The following is a 15901-nucleotide window of genomic DNA, read 5'->3' on the forward strand; positions in this document are numbered from 1 at the left end:
ATTATCATGCCTTGTACATTGTTAAGGCACTATAGAAGCTAAAGCTATGGGATGTGTGGGATGGATGAAGTTTCCTGGTGTCGCTAAGACAACAAACCTACCATTGCATAAAAATATATAAAAATTAGGATGGTACTGCATAGATAGCTTCATGCACTATTCATTCATTTATCTGATGTTATCTCATAATGTTCCCTCTATTATCCATTATTTAAAATATTCAAGTTTTACTTTTATCATGAAAAATAAGCTTAATAAACTTGAAAAAGTGTTACTGCTATTAAAAAATCTAATATGTAATATTCATTTTGTTATATATATTTCAAAAACATTATTTTAAAGGCTCTACATTATTTAGTCATGTGGATTTAACATTTGTGCATAAATCTTGGTCCCTAACTTTAGTTAATGCCTTAGGATAGGTTTTTAGCAGTGGCTAAATCATCTAAAACTGTAAATTAATTGCTGTACCAAATGTTTGGAGTGATTAGTTACCACCAGCAGCATATGAGAGTTCCTGTTTTCTGCCACTTTATGAACACTGAGGTCAAACTGTTTATCTTCAGACCAAACCAAACAAAAACACTGCCATTTTTATAGGCAAATATTATTTTATTGTTGTATAGTTTTGCGTTTCTTTGGTTATACTATGTGAGTTTCTTTATTTAGATTCTGCACATATCTTTAAAAATACTTACTATGGTATAGGTGATATAAACTCAAGGTACAAAACTCAAAAAGAACAAAATGACAGACAGTGAGAAATAAGGCTGGCTTTTCACCCCTCTGCTTCAGCCAATCAGTTTATCTCCCAGGAGGCAAGCATTTGCCTATTTTTAGTGTGTACTTCAGAGACGTTGTAAGACTTATGTAAGGTAAAATGTATATGTATGAATATATGTGAATATAAACACACATACATTTATAATTTTTACCAAGGGCTAGAATACTATGCATACCATTCTGTAATCTTTTTATCAATGTAAATTAGAGAATTTTCCATATATTAGCCATTTACCATGATTTATTTAATCAGTCCACTATTGATGGTCTTTTAGGTTGTTTTTGATTATTAGAATACTTGCTGTAATGAGTAACTTTGGGTCTACTAATTTTGCAGACAAAAGTGCATATGTGTAAGATGAATTCCTAGAGTTAGAAGTGCTTAAGCGTATATTACATTTTAACAGATATATGCACAGTTATTTTTAGTTTAATTGTAAAGTCACTAGTGCTTTTTATTAGAAGAAAACAACTATTTACTTCTTCCTTGTGTCACATGGGGACTCTAGCCTAAGAATTTATCCTAATAGTAATGGCTGTAATGGCTGATTTTATGTGTCAATTTAACTGGCCTGTGGGGTGCCCAGATTAAACATTATTTCTGGGTGTGTCTGTGAGGATGTTTTGGATGAGATTAGCATTTGAATCAGGGGACTCAGTAAAGTATCCATTGCCCTCACCGATGTGGAGGATCATGCAATTTGTTGAGGGCCTGATTAGAACAAATGGCAGAGAGAGAAGGAATTCATCCCTTTTTTTCCTGCCTCACTGCTAGAGCCAGAGCATCTCATCTTCTGCTCTTGGACTAGGATTTACACCATTGGCTGCCCTGGAGTGCAGAGCCTTTGGACTCAGTCTGAATTACATCACTGCCTTTTCTGGGTCTCCAGTTGCTGATGGTATATCATGGAACTTCTCAGGCTCCGAAGTTGTGCCAGCCAATTCCTTATTATCTGTGTATCTCTCTATCTATTGTTAAAAAGGGAAAACCTTAAGCAAGTTTAAATTTATCAGCTTTTGAGCAAAAAAAACACAAAAAAACAAAAAACCCTCCAACAACGATTCATGAATCAAGCAGCCTTCAGAATGAGAATTTAAGCTCTAAAAACTCCTGCCTGCTACATGGTCAGGCAGCATTTACGGACAGAAAATGCAAGTGGGGTGAAGAGTACAATGGCCTCCCACAAATTTTATTTAACACTATCTATCTTCTATTGGTTCTGCTTCTCTGAAGAACCCTGACAAATAATAATGTTTATTATGTTCTACTCAATGTTCTGAGCATTTTCCCTATAAAAATTATTTAATTGTTATCACAGCCACATGCACTAGGTATGTGTTAACATTTTCTTGTTTCTGTAGAGAAAGCTAAGGCATAAGAGTTTAAATAACATGCCTAAGGCCATTAGGGGCAGTGAGTGGGGGAGCTGGAATCTGAATCCAGGTTGTCTAGCCTCAGAGCCTAAGCAGTTAGGCATTCTGCTACACTACCAAGCTGGCTGAGCTCATTCTTTTAAGCAGTAATTCTGAATCTTTGTCTAGTTTATTTGGTGTTTAAGGGAATGGTCCTTAGATGCATGTGACTTAATGATAGGCAATATGCTAATTTTTGTAAGCCCAAAGGTACACCTTAAAATTTTTTTTTTTTTATTTTGCAAATTGTGACACTTTAGTCCTTTTCCCATGGGATTTCAATTTTAAGTTTTTGAGGTAGACAACCATATAATCTGTGAATATTGTTAATTTGATCACATTGATGATATTATACCTCTAATTTATTTTTCATATTTTAGTGTATTGGCTCAGACTTCCAGGATGCTAAAATGTAATTTTGATGTCTTTTTTCTTCAGATTTCAATGGGAATGAATGTCTACAGTGGTCCACAGTGTGTAGGATATTAATATTAATTCATAGTTTTGGACAGAGATTCATGACCACAATGAAGGACTCTTTTTCATCACTTACATAGAGTCCTTAATGAGGAATAAATGTTTAGTTCTATCAAATGCCTGTTGGGGGGGTCACATATGAATATTATCACATATAATTATATTAATTGAATGACTATGTTTGATGATGACATGTTCTAATTACATCTATTGCTATAAAATGAACTTCCCCAGTGGCTGCAAACAATAGCCATCATTTATTTTGCTCATGAATACAAGTTGACTGGACTCAGTTCAGCAATTTTAGCTGGAGTAGAGAATGGGTAGTGTGGATTGGGGGTAGGGAATGGAACTGGGAGATGGGGTGCAGTTTCTATTATAGCTCTAAGGCAGTCTAGGTTAGACCAACCAGCCCAGGTTAGGGGTGGGGGCTTCGAGTCACCCTGATACTGGTAAGAAATCCTTCAGTGGCCTTGGGAGAGAAACAACTCAGCTTCCTCGAGAGATGTGTCAGAGCCCAGGGGGAAGGTATCCACCATCCACAGGGAGCAAAAGAGGCCTCGAGGCCCAAAACATAGAATACCTGTTCAGGGAAAGAGTGGCTGAAGGCCAAGGGAGAAACTGGTTTGGGCCCCACAAAAGACTTTGAGGTGCCTGTGACATTGTTGGTGCTTGATCAGGCGGTCTGCACCTTAAAAAGAATCACACTTGACAATCCACTGTGAAGTCAGCACTGCATACACTCTAGAAAGACAGTGGCAGCCAGCAGGGAATTGTTTTTGTGAATGTTTAGGCTGTAAAGAAGAAATACCTGAATGAATAAGTGAGTAAACAAAAATCACAGAGATAGGACATTTTCCAGAGGGATCCTGTGAGAGCTGTGTCCCTATCTTTTCTCCAACCTTCAAAGACCAGCTCCCTAACCTGAAAATTGCTTGGCTGAAGCCGGAGGCTGTTTGGGTACAATCTTCTAATTTCATTCCTTAGCTGTGACCTTGAATAAGTTGCTAAATCTATCTGTGCCTCAGCTTCCTCATTTGTGAGATGGGTCAAAAACAGTATCTTCTGTCTAGGAATATGAATAAGGTTTAAATGAATATCTATCTATCTTCTATCTCTATCTATCTATCTATCTATCTATCTATCATCTATCTATCTATCTATCTATCTATCTATCTATCTATCTATCTATCTATCTATCTATCTATCTATCTATCTATCTATCTATCTATCTATCTATCATCTATCTATATCTATCTACTGTCTTCCAGCATCATCAGGCACTACATAACGACTTTTGGTTAAGGTTGGTCGTTGTTATTTTTTTTTCTGAGACTCTATATACAGTCACAGGATCACTCTAAATCTCTTCTCTAAATATTTCTCATCCAAATCCATCATGTCTCATCAACACTTACTACAACCCTACAGCTGCCTCATAATCCTCAGTCTCCCTGATTCAAACCTCAACTTGTATAATTTTCCATACCAACTATTTGAAAAGCGCAGCTATGCTCTAGTGATTTCCTTATTTTATCAGTTTTCAATCTAAACCCTTTTGCCCTACATTCAAGAATTCATTTCATTCTTTACTATGGAAATATACACACACACACAGACAACATATACATATATACTTAGACACATACACACACAACATCTACACATATACTTAGACACATGCATGCACATACATGTACATATGTGTACTTACACATACATACAACCTTAACCACTTTTGGTTAAGGTTCTTACATACACACACATATATATATATATATATATAGAGAGAGAGAGAGATGGAGTTTTGTTTGTGTTTTACATAAAATGTAACTTAGCATGTGTCTTATGTTACATTTCCCCTTAACTTTCTGTTTTTATGTACTGGGCTGGCTCATTTTTTAAAACAGTGTCTTCCTGATATGCAGGTTTCTGGTTTTGTGCAACTGTCCACCCCACTCGGCATGAGATCTCTGGTTTAGGTAAGATGGACTCAATCCCCTACCTCTGGAAGGTGGAGTTTGATTTGTCTATACTGGTAATTTTACTTTCATTCCACTAATGGAGCCCTGTGCAGCTGTTAACAAAGGATGGGCTGACTTAATAAATGAAGACATGGCTAGTTAAGGGAAAAAGATGACATACACATATGCTAAATTACTACTAGCAGTTATTGACAGAGGCAGGAGGCATGATTTTGATCAGTGGGGTGTAGAGAACTTACAGGAAAGATTTCTTTGTTCTTGAAAAAGAGACACAAGGAAGAAACAGCTCCCCTTGTCTGTCTCCGGACTTTGCTGTATCAGACACAACACATAGAGGTGCTGAAGCTCCCTTGTGGTTAGGGAAGGCTTCCTGAGGACAGAGCCAAGGTGTGTAGGAGGCCAAGCCAGGGCCACTGTGGAACAGGGATAGAATGCCCAGCCCTTGGACTGTTGTCTTGTGAAAATACATTTCCTCAGCCTTGGAGTGGTTGTGGGGCCTTCTGTCACTCCTAACCGATGCAGCTCCTTTGCTGTAGTTCCATTTTGTCTGCACGAGGGTCTCTCTCCAGCCTGAGCCTCATTGATAGTGGTGGTTCTGTGTCACTACTACTAAGAGAGGATTCTTCTCAGACTCTGTGGTACCCTGGAATCCCTTGCTATATATTTTTGTGCTTTTCTCCACTGTTATGGGATTTTAATGCCGGATTGAGAGAAGCTGTATCATGGACAACCTAATGATATTTAGGCCAAAATTCCCATCACATTCTCCTCCTGTGTGTCTGTGTAAACAAATCTGTACTTGTCCTTCATTCCCAAGGTCAGTCCTTACTGCCTTTGAGAAGCCTTCCTTTCCTATCCTCAGATAGAATTAAACTTCCTTTTGTGCTATTTTTTTTCTTAGGAATACTTTGCTTTTTTTGGTGTGTAGCATCATTTATTAGACCAAACACTGTAATAAACTCTTTTCATATACACATTTCATTTAATCTCTAGGACAACCAGTTCAGTTGGTGTAATTATTGACATTTTACAGGTGAGGAAATTGAAGCATAGAAAGGTTAAGTGACTTTCCCCAAATTACACAGCTAGTAAATGGCAGCGGTGGTATTTGAAACTAGGTCTATCTCACCTGAAAGCTTTACTCTTAACCAACATGCTGTGTCCTGTATCAAACAATTGAGCACGTAGATACGTGTGTCTCTGGTGAACATCTTCAAGGTGAGCTTCTTGTTCACTCTCTATTACCTGAACTGTTCGCAGTCTTTGGCACATAGGAGATATGCAGGATGGGAATGTGGGAATGTTGAGCTCAGAAGGTTTGTTAGGCAGTGCTTTAGGCATCAAAACAGCTATGGAGGGGAAGGAGAAGGGTGTTTTAATTGTGTTGCCTTAGTTTCTGTATTTTGTCTATTGGGCATACACTCATTGTAGGGCCAATTGTATTAACTATGTGTTCTTATTTTCTGTGTCTCGATGCTTTGGTATTTGGGGCCTTACAGACCTGAGGAGAGACTGCATCTCTCAGGGCTAGTCATTCCTAAGGACAATCACAAACACTCTTTTCATATGCAAATCAATCCATCCAAAGTTTGTATCCCCTGCCACCTTCTTAGCTAATGTTCCCACAAGCCCACATTTTCTCTGCCCCAAATCATCCCAGGGCCAGGCATCAGGCAACTAGAAACCACTCCTATAACCAAACGCCCGCTGGAATGATTCAGATTAGCCAGTCCTAAGCTGTTCGTCCTGCCCTGCCTTGCCTTCCCCATGGAAACCCCAGTGAAGCCTGTGGCCTGGATTTTGTCTCATTCCTGCCTTCTCCTACTTGACCAAGGCCTAATGCTTTCCCTATGGCCCTACATGGCATTTATTACACTCACAGATTCCTTGGGTGCCCTGCTGGCTGTTCTTACTGTACATCCCAAGCAGAATTCATTATCCTCATCATGGACACCTGCCCAGGCTCCTGTACCTATAATCTAAACACCATCCCTTCTACCTGGAAGCCCAGCCAGAAATTCTGGAGTGGTTTTTACATTCTCCCTCTCTCCTTACCTGCCGACATTTAATCTGTCACTAAATCCTGTCCAGACTGCACCAGCAATGCTGAAGGAGTAATCCCCACACTTACAGGTGGTCCAGGGTATCATCATCTCCCAGCAGGGCTCTTGCTGAGATGTCATGCCCAGGCTTCTCTCTGGGACCTGTGAGTGTAACGAACTTCTTTCCAAACCTTTTTCTCATTTCCTTCTGTGGCTGCACCAACTTTACCACCCCATATCCAGCATGTGCATTCTTATTAAAAAGGAAAGGGAAAGGAAGGGCGGGGAAGGGAAGGAAAGGGAAGAAAGCAGGATTGGGCAGAAGGAGAAGTCAACCTGTGATTCAGTCTCCTTATGAAAACCTCAGTTGACCCTGCAGGGAGCTTTGAAGGTGGGATGAGTCTGCAGAATTGTGCCCAGTTGGGTTGAGTTGCCCAGTTGAGTGAAGCTCCTATACCACCAGGTGCATCAGTTATGGGATGTGGGCTACCCTACAAAGGGGGCATGTCCTGAGCAAGGAGCCTTTCTTCAGTGGGATCACTCTCTGTAGAGGCTGACAGCTGAGCATGTTGGGCTGCAGCATTCCTAGCAGTTGGAGGAGTAAGTCCTTCATTCCAGAAGGGTTTTGATGGTGCCTCACAGCCTCTACCACGTCTGTGCCACCATGTAGCTGGTTCCCTCTAGAACACCCTCCCCTGCTCATACCATCACTTTTGCTACTTCTGAGCTGCTACTGTCTCTCTCAGAGGGAGGTTTGAACATGATAAAACTAGAGCACATGTTCTTTGCCCAGCATCGAGGATGAAGCCTCAAACTGTGGAAGCCTGTCGGGAAAAAGCTGAGTGTTGGGAAGAAAGCTGAGGCAGGGCTTGCATGTCTCACATAATGTCCTCTGGAATGTGTCTAAACCTGCTGGCTCCTTGCTTCTAGCCTTCCTAGGCTCCTAGATTATTTGTGTTCCCATTATCTCAAGTAGCAGAACATGTTCCTTATAAATGCTAAACCGTCACAGCTGTAGATCATGCACCTGCCCTTTTGACCTCCACATTCTTACCACCTGTTTCTCTGTTGGATTACCAATAAATAGCTTGGGCTCCCAGAGCTCAGGGCCTTCATAGCCTCCATAATTGCAATGGCCCCCTGGTCCCACTTTACTTCTCAAACTGTCTTTTTCTCAATCCTTTGACTCCGCTGGATTTCATCACCCCCACAACCTGGTGTTGGGTCTGATCACTCCAATAGGAGCCCCTGAGAATGCCTCACTTGCTTGGGTTTCTTTCCTGATTTGGATGCTTTTCAGCTTGCCACTTTCTCCTCCTCATTGAGGCTGTCTCCTCCTACTTTGGAGACTGTTGTGAATCTTGATCAAATGTTATACCCCTCAGAGTCTGATGAGTTGGAGGAGTGCTGTGCTCTCTGACCCCAGCCAGCTGGCCCGTTGCTGCTCTCCACCACTTCCCCCCTGAGCAGGGAGGGCCTTGCCTTGCTCTGCAGAGCAGTTGTGTGTGACCAGGGAGCATGGAGACTTGAGTGCAGCAAAAGCCTGACCCCCCTCACTGCTGGAGAAACACCAAGGCTGCCTTGAATTCCTCAGGCAGCCTTAGCTGTGAGCCTTGGGAGTTTCCATGCACCAGAGAAGTGGGCTCTGGCCCTCTGACAAAGGACTTGCAGTGGGAGGTGAAAGTGGGGGCTGGATGTGCTGAATGAATCTATTCTTCTCTGAAACTCAGTCTCTGTCTTTTGCTCATAAATTTGTGTCACCATAAAGAATACACCCAGCTTCAAGTTACTCTCATCTAGAATAGGTGCAGCTGTCAAACCAAGCCACAGGCATGAGGCCAGCAGCCACATTTTAAAGGGTAAGGCCTAATCCCTTCCTTGTTAAACTGTGGTGTTAGCTGAGCCTGGCTGGGACCTGAGGGCTACCTCACAAAAGCAAAAAGAGCACGTAGAGAAATCCAAGCCACTGAGTCAAGAAGCAGCTGGCTCAGTGTCCAAAGGAAGAGAGCTCTGACACAGGAACCCAAGGCGAGCCAGATAGAAATAGCTTAGAATCAAGGAAGCTGGGATGGAACAGCATGTCCACCTTCAGCAGCTGACCTCAGCCCTCCCTGAGGGCCCATCCATTGTGCCAGTGGCTGAAGTAGGCCGGTCAGGAGGAAAGGAAGCATCATTCCCCACCTTTGGAAGGGACCTTCAGAGTAACCACCTTGTCATTTAAGAAACACTGACTTTCTACTTCATGCCAGTTACCGTGCTGGTGGTACAGATTCAAAGCTGACTGAGACTCAAATGTACTTTGCTCTCCAACAACCAACCAAAAAGCAGGAGAATAAACCCTCAAATCCCTTTGTTTGAGGGGGTCCATAGAATACTTCCATTACAGAGAATTTCTAACACATACAGAAGTAGGCTAAATAACCAAATGAGTCTGGATATGGTGGCTTATGCCTGTAATCCTAGCACTTTGAGAGGCCGAGGTGGTCAGATTGCTTGAGACTAGAGTCTAAGAGTTCAAGACCACTGTCAGCAACACAGTGAAACCCTGTCTCTCCAAAAAAAAAAAAAAAAAAAAAAAAGAAGAAGCTGGGCATGGTGGTGCACACCTATAGACACAGCTACCCTGCCTGGAGGCTGAGGTGGGGAGATCATTTGATCCTGGGAGGTCCAGGCTGCAGTGAGCCATGATTGCACCACTACACTCCAGCCTGGGCAACAGAGTGAGATCCCATTGCTTAAAAAAAAGAGAGAATGAACCTCCATAAATGTGCCACCCATTTAAAATAGATACCAGCATAATGCCAAAAGTTATTTCCTATCCATCTCCTCATATTGTTCCTTCAAGCATCTCTTGACTTCATATGATTTCATCTCTAAATAGTCTAGTGTACCTCTGTATGATCACAGCTTTAAAAAATAATCACAGTACCAATAATTAATAATTCCTCAGTATCATCAAATATCTAGTGAGAGTTCAAATTTTTCTTGGTTGTCCTACAAATATGTGTCTTTTTGAGCAGTTAGTTTTTAAAGATCAAGATTCAAACAAGATTAAACAGGTACATCATACCCCATGCATGGTGCTGTAGCAGAAGTGTGGACAGAGGGCATGGAGTGGAGTTTTATGGCACAGAGCCTAGAAGGGGCTCCCTAAATCTATCTCTGGGGGCTCACAGGGGTTATGAGCACCAGCTGTAGAAACTGTCTTTGAAATTCCATCTGTGTGAAATGAGCAAGTTCACCTCTCCAAGTCTCAGCTCAGCTCTTCATGTGCATAACCCACAAGATTGCTATGATCTTAAATGAGATGACACACAGCACTTGGCACATAGGCTCACAGTACATGCTCAGTAATTCTGAATACAGCCAGGTGCAGTGGCACATGTCTGTAGTTCCAGCTACTTGGGAGGCAGAAGTGGGAGGATTGCTTGAGCCCAGGAGTTCAAAACTAGACTGTGCAACATAATAAGCACCCATCTCAAAAAAAAATTCTGAATATAATTGTAATAACAATAGTAAAACAAAAAGTGATGACATTTAATTTAGATCTGCAACCATGCAGGCATGTGCAAGGTAAAACAGAATTAAGACATATTTTCAGCCAGCTGTGGTGTCTCAACGCCTGTAATCCCAGCATTTTGGGAAGTCAAGGCAGGTAGATCACCTGAGGTCAGGAGTTTGAGACCAGCCTGATCAACATGGTGAAACCCCATCTCTACTAAAAATACAAAAAATTAGCCAGGCATGGTGGTGGGCGCCTTGTAATCCCAGCTGCCCAGGAGGCTGAGGCAGGAGAATTGCTTGAACCTGGGAGGTGGAGGTTGCAGTGAGTTGAGATTGCACCATTGCACTTTAGCCTGGGCAACAAAGAGCGAAACTCTGTAAAAAAAAAAGACATATTTTCAGACAGAGATAATAAGCAGCTGTATGTAAAAGCAAGGATAGGAAACCACGTTTATCTGACAAATGGTATGAAGGCCCAGGGTGGAAGCATTGGCAGACGAGGTGGTGAAGAGGGTTGTGGCCAGATCATATGTCAAGGGTCATGTGTATAGGGCTAAAGAGTTGAGACTTCATCTCATAGGCACCAGGGTAGGCAGCGGTCTGTGGGGAAGTGATGGCACTGGGTTCCGCTGGCAGTCGCATGAAAGGGCAGGCCCTGCAGGAGGCAGCCTGGGCATGAAGTCTCAGCAAAAGCCCTGCAGGGAGATGATGACACCCTGGACCACCGGCGAGTGTGGGGATTACTCACTCAGCATCGCTGATGCAGTCTGGACAGGAATTAGTGACAGATTAAGTGTCGGCAGGTAAGGAGAGAGGGAGAATGTAAAAACCACTCCAGAATTTTTGGCTGGGCTCCCAGGTAGAAGGGATGGTGCTTAGATTATAGGTACAGGAGCCTGGGCAGGTGTCCATGATGAGGATAATGAATTCTGCTTGGGATGTGCAGTAACAGTGGCCTGCAGGCCACCCAAGGAAGACACTGCTCTTACTCCCACGTCTTCAAATGCCAGAGTAATTGGTTAGGAGAAAAATGCAAAGGACTGAAGTTGTGTCTGGTGTGTCTCCCCTGCCTGCTCTGGACGCTGCTACAAAACCTGATAGCTCCTTGCACTGAGGGGATTCCAGGGAGACTGATGGCCTTTTCAAAGGCTACATTGTAAGTGCAGTGTTGATGGCCGGTGAATAAAATCTAGACTGATTTATTTAAAATGCAGTTTATTTATTTATTTAAATGTAAAATGGACACTGGTTATGGCTGTGACAGAGACAAAGGACCCTGCACTCCACCAAGCTGCAATTCTTAAATGTCCACACCATTTGAGGATCTGATGGCACAGATCAAATAGCCCATCCTTTTTCATGTTCCTACATTTTCCCATTTCCCATCCTTTGCTCAGACCAATGTGGCCTGATGTGAGAGAGCAGTAGGAAAGCCTTTCACAGCCCTAACAGTTTTCAGGCGCTGGGACCTTCTTTGGAATTTCTTGTTAAGTGAGAGATTAAATATCTTTTGTGGGTTTTTTTTTTTTTTTTTTTTTTTTTTTTTGGTATTTTTAGTAGAGACAGGGTTTCACCGTGTTGGTCAGGATGGTCTCAAGCTCCTGACCTTGTGATCCGCCCACTCGGCCTCCCAAAAGTGCTGGGATTACAGATGTGAGCCACCGCGCCCGGCCTAATATCCTTTGTTTTTAAAGCATTTGTATTTGGTTTTCTATTCCTCAAAGCTAAAAACATGCTGGCTGCATTTATAACATTTAAAGACCCTTCCAATTAAAAAATCTGGTCGCTACTGTATTTCTGTGCCCACTCTCTTTTATTCCAAGGTGATGTTCTGTCCCATTTCTGTCTATTGAAATTCCTAGCACTTTTCAAAGGTTACTGCTTTTTTGAAGACTTCTGTGATCATCCCCCATAGAAGTGACCTGTGTTTATTGTGGTCACTTGCCACCCAATTCATGTAATTTCATATATATATGTACATATTTTCTCTTAATTGATATCTACACAACATTGAATCATACAATATGGCATGTCTTTCCATTTATTCATGTTTCCCTTTATTTTATGTTTCTCATTAAATTTTATAGTTTTCTTCATATAGATCCCTTATGTTTATTTTTTAATGGATTTTATACACACAATATTAAAATATTTCTAATCATTTTTGCTGCTGTCCTCTTTCATGGGGACCATTCTTCCAAGACTTGATGACTGAGTCTTTTTTGTACCATTCACTCTATTTAATGGGTGAATCCTATATATTAGAGTTATATCTTCTGTATTTCCTAATCGTTTTAGATGAATTAACTTCTTAAATCCACATATGACACTATGAGCAAAGCATCATTACATTTTTAGCCATTTTGCATGTAAGAAAATTGAGACAGAGAGAATTTGAGTAAGTTAGTAAAGATCATATCACCAGTACGCAACAGGGCTGGTGTTCAAACTCTGAGGTCTGACTTTTGAGCCTGTGTTCCTAACCACTAAACTATAGTGCCTCAACAGACATGAGAGTCCATCTCAGGATGAGAGAAAGATGTTAAGCAAACACAGAAATAACCACTTAAGGACAGTTGTGGTAAATACAGTACGGGAAAAGCACAAGCTGGACCTGGCCTGAGGTGATGAGGAAGACCTCCTGTCGGTGTGACATTTGGGCTGTGGCATGAAGGGTGAGCAGGAAATGGTCAGGCAAAGGTGTCAGAAGAAGAGCACTTGAAGTAGAATCACTAGATCTTCACCCCAGAAAATCCTGATGCAGCACTACATCCAAAGTATTCAGAGAAAGCAGAGAGAACAGAGAACACATAAATGAAGCTGGATAAGCTGAGCCTCCTGGGCTTTTTGAGGACTGCAGACTGTCTTCTGGGAGCAATGGGAAACTATTGATGGGTTGGAGGGTGCAATAACATGTTTGGCTTTAGAATAGAGGGTGTATGGAAGGTGACAAGAATGCAAGTGGGCTAAGTAGCTATTTCAGGAATCCAAGTAAGAGTCAAGTGATGAGTGTAGACATGGTTAGCTGTAGTTAAAGTTTAGGTATGTATATTTTCAGGCAAAATATGGAAGGCTTGATGCCTCAAAGGTAAGAGATGAAGGAGAACATTATATCAAGGATAACTTTCATGGCTCTTTCTGCTATCACTGGCTACTTGTGATTGTTGCTGATTGCTAAATTGTGAAATAAGTTTAGGAAGAAAATGCATTTATTCAACAACTTTTAGTACATGTTTATTAAGCACTTACTCTATTTTGAAAATTTTATCTAGACCTTGAGCAAACAACTGAGAACAACAAGGATGCACTTTCTGCTCTCATGAAACTAACATTCTACTGGAGGAAGAGAGAATTCAAACTAATAATTAAACAATTACTTTCAGTGGTAAAAATGAATCAAGAATTTAAGGAAGCTACAAAAGCTTATACTTGGAGGCCTGATTTGGTCAGAGAGGGTAAAATTCACTTTGCTATGTAGAGAGTTGGATTTGGTAGGAGTGAGGACACTGGATGTGGGAAGAACCACTAAGAACATCTGCAGGATGGAAGTTCAGAGTGTGACTGGTGGAAATGGAAAGACATGGATAAGTCAGAGAGTCAGGTGGTTTGTAAAGTTGACATGAATTGTGAAGATGAGGAAAGTCTCAGGAATATCTTCTGCTAGAACAGTTGAGTGGATGTGGTACAACAGGAATACTGATGGAGGAGCAGGCTTTAGGGGAAAATATTATGTCTGAGGTTCCTGTGAAGTAGCCAAGTGGAGATGGCTGTTTGTTGGTACCTGGATCTCAAAAGAGAGTTTCAGTTTGCAGTTATAAACAGGGATATACAAATGGAAGGTGTTGAAAGCCAAGAGAGTATATGAAGTCCTCTGTAGAGGGAGTAGAGAGAAAGAAGAAAAAGGACCAGGGAAATTTCAGAGGAAATTTAACATTTAAAGATTGGATTTAAATATTTAATCTTATGTCATGTGAATTTCAACTTAATAATTTTGAAAAAACAATCTTAGTAATAAAGATGGAGACTTTGAGAAGGATCTGGCAAAAGGGACTGAAAAAGATTGGCTGGAGAGATGGGAGCAAGGTGCCCTGGAAGCCAAGGAAAGAAGGCATTTCTAAGAAGAGTTCATGGCCAACTTAATGCTGGTAACAATTACGATGAAATCTATAAAGGAAGTGTTCAAAGCCTTTGTTTGGATTATTTGTTTTTATATATCTTATTCCTAGAACAGTTCCTGGCCCTAATGTTGAGTGCTCAATAATTACTTGTTGAAAGACTGAAAAAAAAAAATCACAGCCATTCCAGTGGCTTAATGGACACAGAACACAGGTAAGAATTTGTTACTAGGTAGAAGATAAGGAAATGGAACCAGAATTTATAGCCAAGCCTTTTAACAAGTTTGACTTGAAAATAGAGAAATAAAGTATTAACTGGATGTGGAATGTGAGATTAAAGCTGGATATACTTTCTAAAACCTAGGAACAAAATATCACCTAATGCAAATGGAAACAATTAAATAGAGCTGAAACAGGTAGAGATGCAGGTGCGTAGGTGGGGAGGATAATTGGAGTGAGGCTCTTGAAGAGGCAGGGATGATGGTGTGCAACAGACACATGAGGATGAACATTGCCAGGAAGAGAACTCTCCTTCCATTGTAACAAGAGAAAAGGAGGGTAAAATGGAACCAACATGGAGATATTAGTAAATGTGGAGGTATAACGTGGAGGGAGTTTGGTCTGATACTTTCTTTGAAGAATAAGTCAAGATCATGAGCAGAGCAGGAGAAAGGGAAGTCAAAGTTTTCAGAACAGTGAGAATGGGCATTTCCTGAGAGATAAAAAAGACAAGCTCAACAGGATTGAAGGCCCCCTTAAGGTTAGTGAACAATTATTTACTATAACCCCCATCTGTAGAAATTGTATCTATTCAGTAGCCTGAGCTAATGAATGTTTATTCATTTGACACATATTTTTTGAGTGCCTACTATGTGTCATTGTGATAGAATCTCAGAGAAATAAAAGGTATCCAAAATGTAGACATTATCCTCATGAGAATGTTCTACATGGGAGCCACATATTTATAAAGGAAACACACAGATGTAAAGTCCAACCATGATAAGTGCCCTAAAGAAGAGATGCCAAAACTTCTAGAATGGTGAAATGAGGACTTTCATGAGTCCAGTCCTGCATATAGCAGCAAAATCACTGACAAAAACTATCAACATTGACTTTTTCAGAACTCTGAAAATTAACCAAAAGCTAGCAAGGTTCTAAAGAATAAATATTCAAGGAAAATAACTGTCCAGTAGAACAGTGAGCTCTGTGACATTTGAACTTTCTCTATTCTGAAACTTCTTTCCACAGAAGCATGAACATAAGAGTCTTTGTAACCACAGTGGGTGTGAAAACTAGCACTAACAGCCACTGGATGGGGCAGACTAATTTGGAGCTCCCCAAAAGCCCCATCCCTAGAGAATTGTTATTATTTGATATGTCTGCCAATTTCCTGAAAATGGCCAATTTGCAAGTTGTTATTATTTTCCCCAATTTAGAGCTTACTCAAGAGGAAAAACTGTATCTCCAGGGCATTTTTCAAAAGATAATCAGTACCGGTTTTTAAATATCGGAGCTGCCTGAAGTAGAGATACAAGTTGGGGCAAATAAGAAGCTGAGCACAAAATTTAGAAAAATTTGGGAA

The sequence above is a fragment of the Hylobates moloch genome, unplaced genomic scaffold (assembly GCF_009828535.3).
Source record: "Hylobates moloch isolate HMO894 unplaced genomic scaffold, HMol_V3 SCAFFOLD_3, whole genome shotgun sequence".
Lineage (NCBI taxonomy): Eukaryota > Metazoa > Chordata > Mammalia > Primates > Hylobatidae > Hylobates > Hylobates moloch.